Source organism: Sander lucioperca, chromosome 13 (genome assembly GCF_008315115.2).
Source record: "Sander lucioperca isolate FBNREF2018 chromosome 13, SLUC_FBN_1.2, whole genome shotgun sequence".
NCBI lineage: Eukaryota > Metazoa > Chordata > Actinopteri > Perciformes > Percidae > Sander > Sander lucioperca.
This window is the reverse complement of record NC_050185.1, coordinates 23,834,745-23,852,867: the sequence shown is the minus strand read 5'-3', so window position 1 is coordinate 23,852,867 and position 18,123 is coordinate 23,834,745. Positions and strand designations below refer to the sequence as shown.

The following is an 18,123-nucleotide window of genomic DNA, read 5'->3' as shown; positions in this document are numbered from 1 at the left end:
ACTCTGATTTTCAGTGGGGGAATGTAACTTTAGTAAGTAAATTTACTGAAGTACTGTATTATAGTACATTTTTGAGTTATTGTACTTTACTTACTACTTCATACTTTTACTCCACTACATCTCAGAGGCAAAAGCTTTTACTCCACTACATTTATTTTAAAGCTTTAGTTTGACTAGTTACTAAGTGTAATCATATTACAGGTTAAGCCAGCCAGCAGTATAAAAAGGCATTAAAATGAGCTCCACCTTTACCAGCTGCAACATTGAAGTGATCAACACATGAATGCACCTTTAATTATGATTTAATATATATAATATTCTGCCATTCTGCATCATGAATAATTTTACTTTTGGTACTTTAAGTTTATTTTGATACTGTTGCTTTAGTAAGATTTTAAAATGCAGGACTTTTACACTGTAGTAGACTATTTCTACTTTTACTAAGTACTTCTTCCACCTCTGCTAATTTTACATTCCACTTTGAAGTTCACAAAAACCCATTCTGTCTGACAGTATCTCATATATTTAGTGTGTGTGTGTGTGTGTGTGTGTGTGTGTGTGTGTGTGTGTGTGTGTGTGTGTGTGTATGTGTACATGGAATTGTAATTGTTATTGGTGACTCACCACAAATACTATAATAATAATCGATGGGGTAACATACAACTTGAGCTTTTCACACAAACACATTCCCGCACACTGGGAACATGTGACAGCCCTCCCAGTCTCCCAGATTTGAGTAAATCTGACAAGGCAGGTCCTGAAAGGGAAGGCGTAAAGCCTCTTGTGTGTGAGGTAGAGGATGTGGAGATGGACTGTTGTGTGAGAACTCTGTGGCTGCTTCCTGACCCCTGACATGCAGTCAAACTGCCAGTCAAATCTTAGTTAGCTTTGTTTTTCTTCTTCTTTAACAGACAGGTTGAGGCATCTGCTTACCTTATGAAGAGGGATTCCAGTTCATTTAAACCTAAGCTATGGTTAAGTCTCTATATCTACCACCATACAGCAAACATCTTGCTGGGCGAGAGAAGAGAGAATGACTACAATTGTAGTCATTCTCTTAGATCCAATCAATAGAAGAAGACATACATTATTAAAATAAAAATTACACTTTACAGTCTGTTGTTACACACAAGCCTGAATTACACCCAGGACTTATACATGGACTAATGGAGAGATGTCAGAGTGAAGGGGCTGCCCATTGACAGGCCAAGCAGTTGGTGGTTTGGTGCCTTGCTCAAGAGCACTTCGGCAGTGCCCAGGAGGTGAACTGGCACCTCTCCAGCTACCAGTCCACAGTCCGTACCAGGACCTGAACTAGTGACCCTCCGGTTCCCTAGTCAAGTCCCTACAGTCTGAGCTACTGACACTATATAGGAGTAGTTTCTGTGGCATTAGTATTGGCCAATCAGAATCTAATCTGCTATGTGACGCCCGCTTGAATACATCCTCTACCCTCGTCCTAAGCAAATGTGTCTAGCTTTTATTTTCGTGGCAAACATTAACGTGCATTTCAACTCTTGTCATGTTTGGAGCCTACTGTGTGGCACTTTATTTGGTATGAAGATCTATCCTGTTTTCCTCTCCAGTGACATCATGATTCCAGGATATGCCATGAATCATTTAAAAGCTTTGTGAAGATGCTGCCTCCGGCTCACTTCCTTCACTAGCTGTCATTGCTCTTCTCAAAGTTAAGGAAGAGAGTGACGCACAGTATAGGCCTTACAGCTCAGGCTCAGCACTGACACACTCACAAGGTCAGACACTGCACATGACAAAAGCCTAACAGGAAGGGACAGTGCGTCTGGGTGTACAGACATTTGAAGCTGCAGCTCTTCAGCCGAGGTTTACGTAATAAGGAGACAGCTGACACTGATTAATACAGCGATGGAAAAAATCAGTTTGTTTATGCAAGCTGGCCCTATTGTTTGCAAAGACCGTTATAGCTGCACCCGGCTAACCTTCTATGTAAAAATATACCATTATTATCAGCCTTCATCCTCGTGGAAATATCCTGCATAAGATCAACAGCCCAGCAGAGTGCCATACGGAACCCGGGCTCATCTGACCAGACACCAACAGAGAACACCAACATCACTGCTGCTGATATGCATGGTAATCAAGAAGCACAAGTAGTGCAAGTTTGAAAAAAAGAAGGTTATTTAAACTTGTGCACATTATACACAGCTGCTTTTATGGAAACCAGAAAGAAAGAGAGCTATTAACTCAGCAAGTAAACATAAAAATGTACAATCTGGTGTAATGACAGTATAATCCTTGAACAAAAACAGAACAGGTAGAATTACAAATGTTTGGCAGTGGTGCTGTAGGAAAAAGAAATCCCCTCGGCAAAAGTACTGAATTAATGCAGCTCTAATGTCAGCCCCTTCTTGATTAAAATGCTCAGGTATTACCTGGACACGAGGCAGAATGTTTATATGACTGTATGGGTGCTCCTCTGCAAAATTGTCCCCATCCATCCATCTTCGTCCGCTTATCCAGTATCGGGTCGCGGGGGTAGCAGTTCCAGCAGGGGACCCCAAACTTCCCTTTCCCGAGCCACATTAACCAGCTCCAACTGGGGTATCCCAAGGCATTCCCAGGCCAGGTTGGAGATATAATCCCTCCACCTAGTCCTGGATCTCCCACGAGGCCTCCTCCCAGCTGGACGTGCCTGGAACACCTCCCTAGGGAGGCGCCCAGGGGGCATCCTTACCAGATGCCCGAACCACCTCAACTGGCTCCTTTCGACGCGAAGGAGCAGTGGCTCTACTCCGAGCTCCTCACGGATGACTGAGCTTCTCACCCTATCTCTAAGGGAGACGCAAGCCACTCTCCTGAGGAAACCCATTTCGGCCGCTTGTACCCTGGATCTTGTTCTTTCAGTCATGACCCAGCCTTCATGACCATAGTTGAGGATAGGAACGAAAACTGACCGGTAGATTGACAGCTTTGCCTTCTGGCTCAGCTCTCTTTTCGTCACAACGGTGCGATAAATTGAATGTAATACCGCACCCGCTGCGCCGATTCTCCGACCAATCTCCCGCTCCATTGTCCGCTCACTCGCGAACAAGACCCCAAGGTACTTGAACTCCTTCACTTGGGGTAAGGACTCATTCCCTACCTGGAGAAGGCACTCCATCGGTTTCCTGCTGAGAACCATGGCCTCCGATTTAGAGGTGCTGATCCTCATCCCAGCCGCTTCACACTCGGCTGCGAACCGATCCAGTGAGTGCTGAAGGTCACAGGCCGATGATGCCATCAGGACCACATCATCTGCAAAAAGCAGCGATGAGATCCCCAGCCCACCGAACTGCAACCCCTCTCCACCCCGACTGCGCCTCGATATCCTGTCCATAAATACTACAAACAGGATTGGTGATAAAGCGCAGCCCTGGCGGAGGCCAACTCTCACCTGAAATGACCTGTCCGACTTACTGCCGTGAACCCGGACACAGCTCTCGCTTTGATCGTACAGAGATTGGATGGCCCTGAGAAGGGACCCCCTCACCCCATACTCCCGCAGCACCTCCCACAGTATCTCCCAGGGGACCCGGTCATAGGCCTTCTCCAGATCCACAAAGCACATGTTGGGCATACTCCCAGGCTCCCTCCAGGATCCTTGAGAGAGTAAAGATCTGGTCTGTTGTTCCACGACCAGGACGGAATCCGCATTGTTCCTCTTCAACCTGAGGTTCGACTATCGACCGAACCCTCCTCTTCAGCACCTTGGAGTAGACTTTACCGGGGAGGCTGAGAAGTGTGACCCTCTGGTCCCCCTTTTTGAAAAGGGGAACCACCACCCCCTGCCACTCCTTAGACACCATCCCAGACTTCCACGCAATGTTGAAGAGGCGTGTCAACCAAGACAACCCCTCCACACCCAGAGCTTTAAGCATTTCTGGACGGATCTCATCAATCCCTGGGGCTTTGTCACTGTGGAGTTGTTTAACTACCTCAGCAACTTCCACCAGGGAAATTGACGACAATCCCCCATCATCCTCCAGCTCTGCCTCTACCATAGAGGGCGTATTAGTTGGATTTAGGAGTTCCTCAAAGTGCTCCTTCCACCGCCCTATTACCTCCTCAGTTGAGGTCAACAGCGTCCCATCCTTACTCTACACAGCTTGGATGGTTCCCCGCTTCCCCCTCCTGAGGTGGCGAACGGTTTTCCAGAAGCACCTTGGTACCGACCGAAAGTCCTTCTCCATGTCTTCTCCGAACTTTTCCCACACCCGCTGCTTTGCCTCTTTCATGGCAGAGGCTGCAGCCCTTCGGGTCCTTCGGTACCTTGCAACTGCATCCGGAGTCCTCTGGGATAACATATCCCGGAAAAACTCTTTCTTCAGTCGGACGGCTTCCCTGACCACCGGTGTCCACCACGGTGTTCGTGGGTTACCGCCCCTTGAGGCACCTAAGACCCTATACCACAGCTCCTCGCCGCAGCTTCAGCAATGGAAACACGCACGAAAAGCTCCGCCGGAGGTGTGAGTTGAAAGTCTGTCGGACAGGGGCCTCCTCCAGACGTTCCCAATTTACCCGCACTACCCGTTTGGGCTTACCAGGTCTGTCCAGAGACTTCCCCCAGCCCCTGACCCAACTCACCACCAGATGGTGATCGGTTGACAGCTCCGCCCCTCTCTTCACCCGAGTGTCCAAAACATACGGCCTCAGATCAGATGAAACGATTATAAAATCGATCATTGACCTTTGGCCTATTGTGCTCTGGTACCAGGTACACTTATGAGCATCCCTATGTTCGAACATGGTGTTCGTTATAGACAATCCATGACTAGCACAGAAGTCCAACAACAAACAACCACTCTGGTTTAGATCAGGGAGGCCGTTCCTCCCAATCACACCTCTCCATGTGTCTCCATCATTGCCCACGTGCGCATTGAAGTCCCCCAGCAGAACTATGGAGTCCCCCACTGGAGCCCCATACAGAACTCCACTCAAGGTCTCCAAGAAGGCCGAATACTCTGAACTCTTGTTTGGTGCATATGCACAAACAACAGTCAGAGTTTTCCCCCCCCACAACCCGCAGGCATAGGGAGGCGACCCTCTCGTCCACTGGGGTAAACTCCAACGTAGCGGCGCTCAGCCGGGGGCTTGTGAGTATCCCCACACCCGCCCGGTGCCTCACACCCTGGGCAACTCCGGAGAAGAAAAGAGTCCAACCCCTATCCAGGAGTATGGTTCCAGAACCGAGACTGTGCGTAGAGGTAAGCCCCACCAGATCTAATCGGTAGCGCTCCACCTCCCGCACAAGTTCCGGCTCCTTCCTCCACAGAGAGGTGACATTCCACATCCCCAGAGCCAGCGTCTGCTGCCCGGGTCTGGTCCGTCGAGGCCCCTGACCTTCACCGCCACCCATGTGGCAGTGCACCCGACCCCAGCGGTTCCTCCCACAGTTGGTGGGCCCATGGGATGTAAAATTGTCCCCATGTTCCTCACAAATGTTGTGAAGCACACAGCAGGTGAGCGTCATTTTCTTGCTCAGCTCCAGCTTGCAGTCATTTCTCTTTTTATGAGACACCTCAATTGTTTTTTTACCGACTGTGCACTGCTCAGCCAGTAATTGTAGGTTTATTGTTCACGGGTCAGTCTGCCAGTGTCCAAAAAGGGCTTTCAGAGCCATTTCTGCATGGGGTAGGCTGGGTCGCCAATGAGGTAATGCCCAACTTCACAGCCGGTGATGTTCTGAAGCACACAGTAGGTGAGCGTCATTTTCTAGCTCAGCTCCAGCTTGCAGTCATTTCTTTTTAGGAGACACCTCCATCGTCCTTTTAGTCTCCCAAAACTCCTGGTCAGTACAATCTAAAGGCCTTGCTAAAGCTAAATTGCGAAGCTTTTGCACTTGCATCCAAAGGTGTGGGCGTGGCTAGGTGTCAAATTACCATATAACTATGACTATAACTCATTATTGACTTGTACATGCTCTCAGGCCTGTTCTCTAATTGAGCATAAAAAATTAGGGCAAATTGGACAATGAACACTCAAGTTACAAACAACTAACTTACTAACTAACTAACTAACTAATTTGAGGACATAAAATCATGGATGACCTACAATTTTCTGATGTTAAACTCAGACAAAACTCAAGTTATTGTGCTGGGCCCTAAACACCTCCAAACCTCATTATCTAAAGATATAGTTACTCTAGATGGTATTGCCCTGGCCTCCAGCACTACTGTCAGAAACCTAGGAGTTATTTTTGATTCCTTCAACGACCACATAAAACAAACCTCAAGAACAGCCTTTTTTCATCTTCGTAACATTGCCAAAATTATGCACGTCCTGTCTCAAAACAATGCTGAAAAACTAGTCCATGCATTTGTTACTTCCAGGCTGGACTATTGTAATTCCTTACTATCAGGTTGCTCAAATAAGTCCCTTAAGACTCTCCAGCTGATCCAGAATGCTGCAGCGCGTGTTCTGACAAGAACTAAGAAAAGAGATCATATCTTTCCTGTATTAGCTTCTCTGCATTGGCTTCCTAAAAAATCCAGGATTGAATTTAAAAGCCTTCCCCTGACCTACAAAGCTCTAAATGGTCAGGAACCATCATATCCTGAAGAGCTCATAGGACCTTATTGTCCCACTAGAGCACTGCACTCCCAGAATGCAGAGCTACTTGTGGTTCCTAGAGTCTCTAAAAGTAGAATGGGAGCCAGAGCCTTCAGCTATCAGGCTCCTCTCCTGTGGAACCAGCTCCCAGTCTGGGTATGGGGGGCAGACACCGTCACCATATTTAAGAATAAACTGAAAACACTCCTCTTTGATAAAGCTTATTATTATCTTTATTGTGACTATTATTGCCACTGTTCATCACACCCCCAACCGGCACCGTCAGACACCGCCTACCAAGAGCCTGGGTTTGTCCCAGGTTTCTTCCTCAAAGGGAGTTTTTCCTCGCCACTGTTGCACTAAATGCTTGCTCTTGGGGGAATTACTGGAATTGTTGGGTCTTTGTAAATTATAGAGTGTTGTCTAGACCTACTCTTTCTGTAAAGTATCCTGAGATAATTCTTGTTATGATTTGATACTATAAATAACATTGAATTTAATTGAATTAATATAAAATGTCTACTTAGGAGAGGTTATAATTGCTGACAAATACATTATGTACATTAATTAAGTTTTACCTGTATGCCTTGTTAACTTATCTTCTTTAAACCAATCACAATCGTCATGGCCTAACCCTAAGCTCCGCACAGTGCCTCTGCAAAATAGCCTCGGAAGGAACTTGTTTTGGTGGAACATGTGTACGTTCAAAGTATTGTTTTAGCCGTGCGAGAGAAAACTCAGATTGGACAGATAGTATAGCTAGCTGTCTGGATTTACCCTGCAGAGATCTGAGGAGCAGTTAACCATAGTCCTCACAAATCCACCGGAGGTTAGAACGCCAACACAAAGAAAGAGGAAGGTAATGGACATTGGCGAAAATACATGCATCCGGCAGAATTTCCTGCGGCACCGGAGCAATCCCAGAAGTGGAACGTTAAGGATATAGACTAGTGAACATCTAAAGGAATTATTGTTCATTGTTACTGTTTGGAATTTTCATATGCAGTTAGGTGTCAACAGTGTAAGTTTATGTCAGCCTACATCGTCTGCTTCTTCACAATTTCCAAACTCTGATGGTTGGCTTGGCCACATTACATTTTCTTTTCTTTTCTTTCCTGTTCATTGTGGCTGTTAACTTTGACAATGGACTGGCAGTGCTGCACTGCTGCCATTCTCTACTTAGTTGTAATCAGGTCATGATAATAAGTTGCAAACTCCCTCTGTGTGTTCCTCTTTTTATCACAAGAAGACCTTCATGAATAATTGGTGGGGAGAGGTGGGGGGTGCACAGGCCGAAGCAGCAAGGCGTTTGAAGTTATCCATTTCATAACACAGAGAAAATAATCTAAGCTGAGGAGGAAAGAAAGTCCCTGGGCGAGTAGAACGAGTATGGTTGTCTTTAGTAATAAAACATTGGATGTCTGAAGACGGGATTTCTTATGAAGACAAACTCGCTGACTGTAACAAATGTGTTTTCTCTGTGCCTGAATAACAACCTGTGCCAGTCAGCTGTGAAAAAACAACCTAGAATGATTCATGTCATGTGTGCTTTCATGATGCACTGTGTATGGACATTTGTCATATGGAGTCATTGACAGACATACACAGAGGGACAGAGAGAATATGTTCCTTGTTTTTCATTCTTTTCCACTTGAAGCATAACCAGGGTTCTTGCAGTCTAAATTCTATTGTGTTTATCTTTCCACAGGAAGCTAAACCTGCCTAACTAATAAAGATTCCATTGATAATATTTTATCTACCAGGATATGTTGACTGCTAGACACACCTTTACATGGAGTGTACATGGGGGATGTGAGAGGACAGATACATAAACAAGATTATATGAACAAGTAATTACCAACATTCTGGGTTTGTGACAACTTAATTCAAACCCGGTCTACTGCAGCCCCTCCTCACTGGCAAGACTTTTTCAGGGGACTATTTTTGCGCTCCCTCGCAATATGTTTTGCATTCCCACTCAATAAGTTTTGCGTTCCCATTATCTATCTGCAGCTCCCTAGTAGTGTTACAAAGAGAGAATGTTAGTTCAGGGACAAAAATGTGAAAATACAGCCCACAGTACAATCAACTATGGCTATAACCCTTCCAGTGCCTATATGTTCATTTTCTACCTGTAATGGTCTATATTCCTGTACTGTGTGGGACAAATCCGTTTAATTACATCAGATTTACATCAGCAATTACATCACGGTCTGGTGTCTGCATATGAGCTGTAAGGGACGTGTGAAGTAGCGACCAGATGTGACCTGATGTGGTTTGACTTAGTTTAGAGCACTTTTCTTCTAATCAGCCACAAATGAGCCATAAGAAAGTGAAACTTAAATAAAGGCCAAATAAATGTATTGTCTTCTGAGCTCTCAGGGTTTTGTCTGACTAAGGGCTATGCCCGATATGGCATTACATTCTTATAATAACAGCCTGCTGTTTAATTAAGCTATATGACCAGGTTGGTAAAAGTGTCTAAGTCTACAATTTGGTAGCATGGCATCTACTGTAACACATTTGGGATCTAATAGCATTGTATTTGATTTAAAATTACATAAAATGGTGTCTTATAATTAGAGATGCACCGATTACAATTTTCTAGGCCGATTCCGATTTCCAATTTTTCATTGAGTTTGACCAGCCGATACCGATTTTATTTTTTCTAACCACTTTACAGCACACACAAATATTTATTTTCTATCTTTTCTTTAATAGAAAATTTTACATTTTGCACAGAACATAGAACATTTTTTGAATAGATAATCGATCGATATAAAATAGAACTATATAAATTACTCCTGTTGTGGGAAATTAACACACATCTAAAGTGCAATGTTATGGAAGAACCATTTCCTTCTTTTCACATCCAATATCCAACTAAAAAAACGTGACATATTTAGCAAACTAAACTTCTGTATGTATGAAAACAGGAAAAACACTGGTAATGGCAATAAAATAATATATAAATATTATTTATATATATATATATATAGATATATATATATATATATATATATAAAGATTATATACAAATAAAAATAAAATAAATATAGCCTTAATGCAGTATAAAGATATTTCTCAAAACACACACAGGCCTGTTTGAACATCAACAGTAACGTTACCTGAAAACAGTGTGTAGTTCCTTTTTTAGCAAGTTTGCTTTATTTGTCATTGTGCATAAATATTAACACTACCGTTGCTGTCAACAGGCTTGTCTGCTAACGTTAGCTACTGGCGGTTACCTCGGAACAATCCAGCAAATAGACGGTACCCTAGCGTGCCGTTACCTGAAACAGATGATTTAACGTCACCGTTCATTTTACACACAGTTTAGCAACAAAACTAAATGCTGAGGGAAGATTACTACGTTTTTAATGTTGGTTTTTGAGCGGTATGTATCCCCACTAACCTGGAAAGTGTTTTAAACAGTAACGTTAATACAGCGTGTCGGAGGAACACAGCGTCTCTTTTGTTTTTTGTTTTTTGTTTAATACAGCGTCTCCTACAGCGGCCAGCGGGGCGGCAGAGGCAGAGGGACCGTCACCACAGCGTTTGCTAACGTTAGCTTCTTGTCTCATCTGGGGTCTGATAAACAGTAAATTCATCAAAGTCAGTGTGCCCAACACTATTTTCTGATAAACTGTAGCTGTCATATTTCACGGGACCCGCGTGAGTGTGGTTTTCATGTTCCAGTTTTTCAGCCTCAAAGGGGGAGAGAGAGCAGCTGACTGTTCGCCTGAGATCAGTAGAGCAGACGGCTCTGCCTAGCCGTGTATAATTACGACTTTATGAAATTTCATAAACAGCTGATTGAGCAGCAGTGCGCCGCTGCTACATGCATATAGCGGAAACCCTGCGTGTGCATGTGTGGTGCTGATGTTGTGCGATGTAAGTCATGCGGCGCCCGAGTGAATTTGACCAGCATAAAATCGGAATATGTCAGACTGACCGGTAGCTCGCCGGTCATGGCTGATGACGTCAAAATCGGCCAATTCCGGTCACCGGCCGGTCAATCGGTGCATCTCTACTTATAATAATTAAGTATTAGGATATTTGGTTTTAAGTTTATAATGTCTACTAGCCTACTTTTTGGGTCTATTGCGGCATATTAGCGGTTTCTAATTTAGGTGGTGTCTAAATAGGTTATCTCTGTACATACTGTCTGATAAAGAACATATTTATTGGTCTAATTTGATACAACCATAGAAATAAGTATGAAAAGAAAAGTTTTGCGAGAGAACGCAAAAGTTATTGTGAGGTAATGCAAAAGTAGTCCCCTGAAAAAATATCGCCGTGACCCTTCCGGGGCTCCGTAAAACAGATCCAGTATTTCGTAAGAAAAAAAGTTCTGACTGAAAGTGAAAGCAAAGGCAAACTTTTCATTGATAACTTATCTTTTTCTGCTTCAACTATGACCTGCTGATGATGCTCAATACTACTGAGTATAAGGACCAGGCATAAGAAAAAAGGAGGAAGATTTATTTATTCATTTTGCATTTTACACTTTGCTTACATTAACATTGCTACTAAATATGTAGGTACTGTATTCCAGTTATATGACTTCATGTCAGGGGTTTGTGTTAAGTGTGATAGTTAATAGACCATCTTGAAGGATTTCAATTCAATTCAATTCAATTCAATTTTATTTACAGTATCAAATCATAAGAGTTATCTCAGGACACTTTATAGATAGAGTAGGTCTATGGAGCTAAATCAGGGCCAAATGTTTTGTTAATTTGAAAAAAATATATAGTTGAAAAACTAAAGCTTGAAATTGAAAATTTAAGTTTTGGTCTAAAACTTTAAAAAATAAAACCATGTATTCAAACTAAAAATAAGTGTACCAATTTTTTTCAGTTTGAATAAAATTTAGATTAAATTCTGGAATTATTTTGAATAAATTATTAATTTTCATTTTTCACTTTTATATTTGTTTTCAGTTCCACATTTCATGTTTTCAGATGGTGCCCCATTTGTAAGGAACATGCATTTGTAGGATGAGCAGCAGCGCTGAGTATGTGGGTTGTGCCCATGAAAAATTTGCCAAATCTCTGCCAATGCCAAACAGCTTATTCTGCCATTGACTCGTTTGGTGTTTGGTGGATTGGATGAACAAGACACAAGACATATAGGCAATTTAACAATTTATTCATTTCACAAACAGGAGCCTCAGTAGCATGTGGAAGAACCATACACAGCCACAACAGCCTGGCACCTCCTCCTCATTCTGGTCACCAGCCTGGTCACACACTGCTGTGGGATGGCATCCCATTCTACAACTAGCATTTGTCGCAAGTCAGCCAACATGGTTGTGTTGGTCACTCTGGCACGAACAGCACACCCAAGCTGATCCCACAAGTGTTCAATGGGGTTGAGGTCAGGACTGCTGGCAGGCCATTCCATCCTCTCCACTCCCACATTCTGGAGGTAGTCTCTGATAAACCCCACCCTGTGGGGGCGAGCGTTGTCATCTTGGAGGATAGAGTTCGGTCCCAGACTGTGGAGATATGGGATTGCCACTGGTTGCAGAATCTTATCTATATATATCTCTGCATTGAGATTGCCTCCAATGATGAGAAGCCTCGTTTTTCCAGTGAGGGAGATGCCGCCCCACACCATCACACTGCCTCCACCAAAAGGTGTTACTCTATCGGTGCAGCAATCAGCATAGCGTTCTCTGCATCTTTGCCACAGTTTGACCTTACATCCATCTGCCGTAGGCAGAATCATCCAATCCACCAAACAAGTCAATGGCAGAATAAGCTGTTTGGCATTGGCAGAGAAGATTTGGCAAATTTTTCATGGGCGCAACCCACATACTCAGCGCTGCTGCTCATCCCACAAATGCATGTTCCTTACAAATTGGGCACCATTTGAAAGGGAACTAAACAGGCTTCCCAACGGTATAACATTTATTGCCAAAAAGCATTGTTACCACAGAGAAATAATCTACCAAACACAAATTTCCTTACTTTTTGTGCTAAGTTTAGTAGTTGTAGTTCATGGCGTAGCAGGGCACTGCAGGGCGTTACAGGGTGTAGCAGGGCACTGCAGGGCAAAGCAGGATGTAGCAGGGCATTGCAGGGCATAGCAGGATGTAGCAGGGCGTAGCTGGACGTAGCAGGGCACTGCAGTGCATAGCAGGATGTGGCAGGGAGTAGCAGGGTACTGCAGGACATAGCAGGTCATAGCAGGACCTAGCAGGGCGTTGCAGAGCATTGTAGAGCGTAGCAGGGTGTAGCAGGGCATAGCAGGGCGCGGACCAGGGCCACGGCAACAGCTGCCACCCTAATCCAAGGAAAACTTCTGGGTGAAAAAAAACATAAGGACTCCAGGGAAAAAGCTCCCCAGAGCTAGGTTAGTAACAAGCATTTCTGGGACATGGATACACACAGATGGAAAGAAAGAGGAGAGAGAACCTCACTGTGTCAAGGAAGGAAGTCCCCCGGCAGTCTAAAACTATAACAGCATAATTAACAGCTGGTGCAAGGCAAACCTGAGCCAGTTCCATAAGGGTTGGTAGATGAATCTGACCACTATCAAGAGAAGCAGGTGGGCCGGGCTAGGCGGACGCTGCAACTCCTCACTCCCTAACTATAAGCTTTATCAAAAAGGAGAGTTTTAAGTTTACTCTTAAATGTGGTGACGGTGTCTGCCTCCCGAACCCAGACTGGGAGCTGGTTCCACAGGAGAGGAGCCTGATAGCTGAAAGCTCTGGCTCCCATTCTACTTTTAGAGACTCTAGGAACCACAAGTAACTCTGCATTCTGGGAGCGCAGTGCTCTAGTGGGACAATACGGTCCTATGAGCTCTTCAAGATATGATGGTGCTAGACCATTTAGAGCTTTGTAGATCAGGGGAAGGCTTTTAAATTCAATCCCGGATTTTACAGGAAGCCAATGCAGAGAAGCTAATACAGGAGAAATATGATCTCTTTTCTTAGTTCTTGTCAGTACACGCGCTGCAGCATTCTTAATCAGCTGGAGAGTCTTAAGGGACTTATGTGAGCAACTGATTACTATTGTAATAGGAATTACAATAGTCCAGCCTGGAAGTAACAAATGCATGGACTAGTTTTTCAGCATCGTTTTGAGATAGGATGTTCCTAATTTTGGCAATGTTACGAAGGTGAAAAAAGGCTGTTCTTGAGGTTTGTTTTAAGTGGGCGTTAAAGGATATATCCTCATCAAAAATAACTCCTAGATTTCTGACAGTAGTGCTGGAGGCCAGGGCAATGCCATCTAGAGTAGCTAAATATTTGGATAATGAAGTTTGGAGGGGTTTGGGGCCCAGCACAGTAACTTCAGTTTTGTTTGAGTTTAACATCAGGAAATTGTAGGTCATCCATGATTTTATATCTTTAATGCCTGCTTGAAGTTTAGCTAACTGACTGGTGTTGTCTGGCTTGATTGATAAGTATCATTGGGTGTCATCTGCATAACATTGAAAGTTAATTGAGTGTTTCCTAATAATATTGCCTAGAGGAAGCATATATAAGGAGAATAGAATTGGTGAGCCTTGTGGAACGCCATGGCTAACTTTAGCGTACCTGGAGGATTTATCGTTAAAGTGGTGATAAAATGATTATATAGGGTATTTCACACTGTTCCTTAAGGTCTCCTTATACGGTATGTAACATTGGTTGGGCTGAAAATGGCCCGGTTGCTATTTTATGGGCCCTTAACTAACCTGTGAATATGGCCCTATTTGTAACAAGAGCTTTTCTTCCAAATATGGTATGCTCATGAATATTTAGATGAGCTGCGCGGTGATTGGTTGAGCGAACCACATACACATACATTGGAGACGAGACAGTGCAATGTTACACATTGTTTGTCTGCTATTTCGTTATTAAATTCACTTCTGAGACTTTTTTATGCGAGAAATCAACTACAGTGCTGCTCATGAGTATTGGAACCCCTGCTATAGTTGACTAAAAAGAGGAATAAAAAAATAATCTTTTGGAAATTGATCTTAATGCCTTAATTGAAAAAATTAGGAAAAACCTTTGAGAACAGCAATTTTCTTTGTGAATGAATAATGTATCGTAAATAAATAAATGTTCTTCCTTAAAATACAGGGGGCATAAGTTATGTTAAATTCCCATAAAGGCAGGCAGAGTTTAATTTTTCAAGGCCAGTTATTTTATGGATCCAGGATACTATGCATCCTGATAAAGTTCCCTTGGCCTTTGTAATTAAAATAGCCCCACATCATTACATACCCTTCACCATAACTAGAGATTGGCATGGTTTTATTTCAGTTAGCCTAATAGCTGGTTTGATTTGCATTGAGAGATGATCTTATGGAAAGTACCCCATGCCAAGGACACTATTGACCATATGGTCAATAGTGTTGAATGCAGGACTAAGATCTAATATGACAAGTATGGAGACAAGTCCTTTGTCTGAAGCAGTTAGAAGGTCGTTAGTAATCTTCACCAGTACCGTCTCTGTGCTATGATGTATTCTAAATCCTGACTGAAAGTCCTCAAATAAACTATTGCTATGTAGAAAATCACATAACTGATTAGCGACTACTTTCTCAAGGATCTTGGAGAGAACGGGAAGGTTAGATATAGGTCTATAGTTGGCTAAGACTTCAGGATCGAGGGTGGGTTTTTTCAGAAGAGGTTTTATCACAGCTACTTTAAATGACTGCGGTACATAACCTGTTAATAAAGACATATTGATCATATCTAGCAATGAAGTGTTAACCACGGGTAACGCTTCTTTAAGTAGCCTCGTTGGGATGGGGTCTAAGAGACAGGTAGATGGCTTTGCTGAAGAGACCTTTAACATTAATTGTTGAAGGTCTATAGGATAAAAGCAGTCTTGTCAGGTCTTGTCGTTCTTTCTAGCAGTCCTGCATTTAAAGGTGAACCGTGAATTTTATCTCTAATTGTTATAATTTTATCATTAAAGAAGCTCATGAAGTCGTCACTACTCAGAGCTATAGGAATAGATGGCTCAATAGAGCTGTGACTATCTGTCAGCCTGGCTACAGTGCTGAAAAGAAACCTTGGGTTGTTCTTATTTTCTTCTATTAGTAATGACTAATAGTCTGATCTGGCATTTCTGAGGGCCTTCCTATAGGTTTTCAGACTGTCTTGCCAATCTAAGGGCGTTTTCACACCGACAGCCTTTAGTTTGGTTGAATCGAACTAGAGTGTTTGCCCTGCTGGTGCGGTTCGTTTGGGCAGGTGAGAACGCGGCATTCGAACTCTGGTGTGCACCAAAAGCAGACCAAACAAGCGTACCGAGACCTGCTTGAAGAGGTGGTCTCGGTACGCTTTCAATCCAATACTCTGGAGCGGTTCGTTTGTAGTGGAATGTGATCCATACTCAAACCGCACCAACTATATGTACGCCGCAATTCTGAGCTAATGTCTCTGTAGTCAGGTGTGTTCAGCAGTCTGAGCTGATGTCTCCTGTAGTCAGGTGTGTTTAGCAATCTGCGATGCAGCAGAGCAGCAAACTGTAGCAGCTTGCATTGTTTCTATCACAGAAATAGACTGAAGTCAAGCTTCCCGTCCGTCACTCGTATCTCCGAGGTCAAACCAGCTGGCGCTAAAATTGGAGACAGACAGGCAGAGCAGAGCGAAGTCTCGGTGACCAGAGCAGATGTAGTAACGTCTCTTGCGAAACAATGTCTGATAATTTTAATGAAATGAGCTGGTTTGACCACTACACCAGAACACGGGACCTTCTTCCTGTATTTACTTTCTTGCTCCCGCCCCCAGACATATCCGACCAATAAGAAGGCTGAACGTTCTTGCCTGATTTGTAATGACGCATTTTGGTACGCTTGGATTTTTCCAGGTGTCAAGTCAAACCAAACCAAACTGACCGAGGGCAAATTGCTCCAAGTTTACTAACTCACCAACTGATTCGGACCAAAGCAAACCAACTACAGGTGTGAAAACGCCCTAAATGAGATTCTTCCAGTTTGGTGAAACGCCATTTACTTTCAAGTTTTCGCGAGATTTGTTTTAATTTGCGAGTTTGGGAGTTATACCAAGGTGCTAGTTTCCTTTGCTTCATCATCTTCTTTTTGAGAGGAGCAACAGAGTCTAAAGTCATCTGTAGCGAGGCCGTAACACCGTCTAATAAATTATCAATTTAGGAGGGACTAAGTTAACATAAGAGGCCTCTGTTATATTAAGGAAACGGCATTGAATTAAATGCTGTTGGAATATCTTCCTTAAATTTAGCTATAACACTGTCAGATAGGCATCTAGTGTAGAAGCTTTTATCTAATTTCGTATAGTCGGGTAGTAAGAATTCGAAAGTTATTAAATAATGGTCTGATAATAAAGGATTGTGCGGAAATAATATTAAATCTTCAATTTTGATGCCAAGGTCGAGGGTGTGGTTAAAACAGAGTGACCTTATGCACACTGACTGAAACCAATTGAATCTAGTAGTGAGTTGAAACCACTCTGGCGACACCAGACCATCTCACGCAAGACGAAGCTCCGGATTTACAACTCAGCAGTACTCTCCATCCTGCTTTATGGTTCGGAGACATGGCCCCTAAATAAGACACTGGCTGCAAGATTAGATGGCTTTCATAGCAGGGCTCTCAGAACTCTTGAGAACATCAGGTGGCCCCAGCGGGTTTCCAATCAAGTGCTTAGAGCCCGCACATGCCAGCCCAGAGCATCCTGCCTGGCTGCACAACATCGTACCCGCTGGTTCGGCCATGTTCTCCGCCTTCCTTCCGACCATCCGACGAGAGCCATTCTCCAATTTGAGCCGAGGGCCGCAGGCTGGAGACGACCACGGGGTAAACCCCGCACCCGATGGCTAGACGTTCTTGCGGACGACCTCCAACAACTTGGAGTTGCGGTGGGAGATGCGGAGCAGCTGGCACAAGACCGTCAGCTCTGGAATCAACTGGTTCATCTGGTCGGCTCAACGCACAGGGATGGGATACCCCCATACCCATCGCAGGAGCCAAATAGATAGATAGATAGATAGTGAGTTGAAAGCAGTACTAAGGCTATCGTTGTCAACGTCCACATGGAAATTTAAATCACCTACAATAAGTACTTTGTCTGATTTAAGGACTACACATGATAAAAACTGAGAATTCAGATAAAAATTCAGAATACGGACCTGGAGCTCGGTAAACAACAACAAATATAATTGACTGTAATATTTTCCATGTTGGATGATGAAGATTAAGAACAAGGCTTTCAAACGAGTTATAATTTAGTTTAGGTTTAGGATTAATTAACAGGCTTGAATCAAAGATGGCTGCAACTCCCCCTCCTCGGCCTGAGCCTCGTGGAATTTGAGTATTAAAGGTATAATGGAGGATTTTCCCGAATTTTAGAAAAGAACCGCCCTCTCCACTTTTTGAAAAAATGCACATGCGCAACACTCTACCTGCTCCCGAGAGGGAACGCCTATTAAACGTGTGCACGAGAGAGCATGCACAAGCCTAGTTCTCCTCGTGCACGCTCTGTTTACAAGTTGCTGTCGGCATGGCTCATACAAGCCTACTTTCCAAAAGAAGATTTGCACTTTGTCCACTATGTCAGAC

The 18,123-nt window shown here is 43.6% G+C and overlaps 1 long non-coding RNA gene across 2 annotated transcripts; it reads left to right on the top strand.

The window, feature by feature from the left end:
* The first annotated feature begins 1,373 nt into the window (after window positions 1-1,373).
* Window positions 1,374-17,996, top strand: LOC116052882. Of its 2 annotated transcripts, none has more exons than XR_004105676.2 (2): window positions 1,374-1,385; window positions 17,877-17,996. It is a non-coding gene; the product is annotated as an uncharacterized LOC116052882 (long non-coding RNA). The 2 variants fall into 2 exon arrangements; XR_004105677.2 differs by lacking the exon at window positions 1,374-1,385 and adding an exon at window positions 9,192-9,204.
* The last annotated feature ends 127 nt before the right edge of the window (window positions 17,997-18,123 follow it).